Source organism: Meriones unguiculatus, chromosome 3, assembly GCF_030254825.1.
Source record: "Meriones unguiculatus strain TT.TT164.6M chromosome 3, Bangor_MerUng_6.1, whole genome shotgun sequence".
Lineage (NCBI taxonomy): Eukaryota > Metazoa > Chordata > Mammalia > Rodentia > Muridae > Meriones > Meriones unguiculatus.
The window spans coordinates 50644742-50647500 of record NC_083351.1 but is presented as its reverse complement, the minus strand read 5'-3'; positions in this window follow the sequence as shown (position 1 = coordinate 50647500).

Genomic DNA, 2759 nt, shown 5'->3' with positions numbered 1-2759 from the left:
GGCCATAAAAATAATAGTTTATCAATAACAAAACCTTTAAACTACTCTTATGTAATTAGATTGTATAAAGATTCTATTGTCCCAACTTAGTTTTGAATCCACCTTTTTTTTTTTTTTTTTTAATGTATCAGAAATCACAGCCAGAGTAAAATACAGGCCACTTTAAGTGACTATGGCAACACTCTCCATTCAGAACCTAACTTACAGCAGGAATGACTTTCCCACATTGAGATCTGCCGTCATCAGAGCTGTACTCAGAGAAAACAATGGGGCATTTATCAGTAGGAAAACAGAATTTTCATCAAACTCCTCATTTTGCCCAAGGGGCCATTTCCTTTGTGCAGACTGATGTGGGTGGTAAAGAATAGTCAGGCTTTATTAGACTATTACTCACATAATAGGATTTGAGGTCTGCTATTCAGCACCATTTCTAGTGTGCACTTTCCCCAAGGCTGAATTGCTGCCTACGGCCATTTTTTATTATCAGATATAATTGAAAATAAAAGAGAACAAATTTCCCTTATTTTCCTTGGCCCCCAGTTTAGTCCATCTTCTTACCTAATGCAGAAGGTTTATAGAGCAAGCATGCAACTATGTGCAACCTTCACATGTCCCATTATAATCTAGAATTCCTCCGACCTTCCTTCCACCTGTGACAAGTTCCTGGGTAGCTAACTCTTCAGATGACACAGACATAACTATGTGAGAAGGCACTCCACCTTGAGAACATGAGTTATTTGACACCTTGTATTTCAGATAGTCTCAAACATTCAGAAACTGCATACCTAATTCCCAATAAATCCGAGCCACCGACCCATTGTTCATCAGTCCTCAGCTGTTCCTGCCCAGTGTAGCTTTCTTCCATATTCTCTCCTTTGTGTTCCTGCATGGCTCTTTGCAAACTCTGTTGTCCTTCTAATTCCACTAACAGGTAACTCTTATCTCAGTACAGCTTGGATTTTAAAATGATCAAGTATGTTTTTAAATAACACACAGGTGACCACTGAATTTTAAATGCAAGTCCTGACTAAAGGAGGATATGATAGCATGGCTCTTACCACCTTTGTTACAGGGTCCCATTGCCCCTGAGCACAGTATGCTGTGATGGCTGCCTCAAATGCCCACTCGGTCGGTCAGCTACTGGGTGTACACAGCCCACCCATCTCAGCTCCCTTCACCAGAGTACAGGGAAATATCCAGCTCTCTCCCATACCATACTCAGGCTGTCAGGATAGTCTCTGCTTGTTCTCATGTGGACAGATTTACTCACATGAGAACAAGCAGAGACTATCTATTCAAAACTGACTATAATAAAGAAATCACTTATCATCACATGCATTTGCCAGTCTTAAAGACAGGTTATAGATTGCATAACTTCATAATAAAATTAAAGGAAGAGAAGGGATATTGATATGCCCTGATTGGAAATTGCCTTCAGGAAGATAGAGGAAGGCAAGTAAATCTGGGCATCCTATATAGTTTATAAAACTATTTGACTTTTTTTTTTGTGGGGGGCGGCATTGAGTTGAGTTGAGTGAGTTGAGTAAAAAGTGAGACCAAAAAATAAATAGATAGATAGATAGATAGATAGATAGATAGATAATAGGGAAGCTGACTGTCAGTCACCAGGTTTTAACTTTTTGGAATAGATCTAATCTATCAAGAGATGGATGGCTAGGACTGTAATATAATTTTGTCATTCATACATTCAATCTTTTTAAGGAGGAAATTACTTCTCTTTCTTTTGTATAAGTAAGAACTCTTTCTAGACTAAAGACACTCAGTCTTTCTCATATATATTGTAAACAATCTAAAAATGTTTAATGTACTTATGTAAATTTTGTACAAATATTCAGTTTTCACAGTCTCTGCTCTATTATTTTTTTATGTTCAAAAATAGGAAATTTGTATCCTTGTATTTCACCTGTATTTTCTTCTAGTACTTCTAATGGACAATTTTATTTCTTGCTTGCATTATTATAGTCTATATGGAATTTACACTGGCTAAAACTAAGTAGCAGTAAGTAGCTTTCTCTTTCCTCTGGGCCTCCCTTGGCTGTCCTACCTTCAAGGCAATCTTCAGGGGACCACTAAGTTTACTTGCTAGAAGGTGCAGTAAGTCCCTATACTATTGCTTTGTCTGTGGTGCTTGTTGCACTCAGTGAAGATGTTTGGGGAAGAGGTAGGATTCTTTTTGGCCATGAATCCTCAGAGTTCTCATCTGTCTGTCCAGCTCTTACCCCACCATTGAGGGTTTTCTTTATTTCCATCTAAAATGGATCTCTCCTTCTCCCTCTGCTACTGATGAAGGCAGCCATGAATCCCTTCTCTCCTATCAGATATCAGTTTATTAAATTTAGGTCACTAGACTTCTTTTAATCATCATATCTATAATAGGTTCAAAAAACAGTTTCTGAAAGCTTGCATTTTTCTACATTCTAAACAATAGAAGAATCCTCTTTTCAATTTTTATCCAATTGAATAGTGAATAGTCACAAAGTTATAATCTCTTACAAGTAGATATTGTAATTGTTTTTCAATGCTCTAATGAGTATCTAAGTTTAGAGTTATCTAAGCTGATCCAGGAGACTCTCATCAGAGCAGAACTGAACTTGATTTTTAGATTTTTATTATTAATGGGATGACTAGGATAAATAAGCAGGTTAAAGAAAAGGAAATATTTTAGGCGCCTTGATGGATCAACCTTGAGAGCATCATCTCATTTAACACTAATCACAACTCTGCAAGCGTACATGACT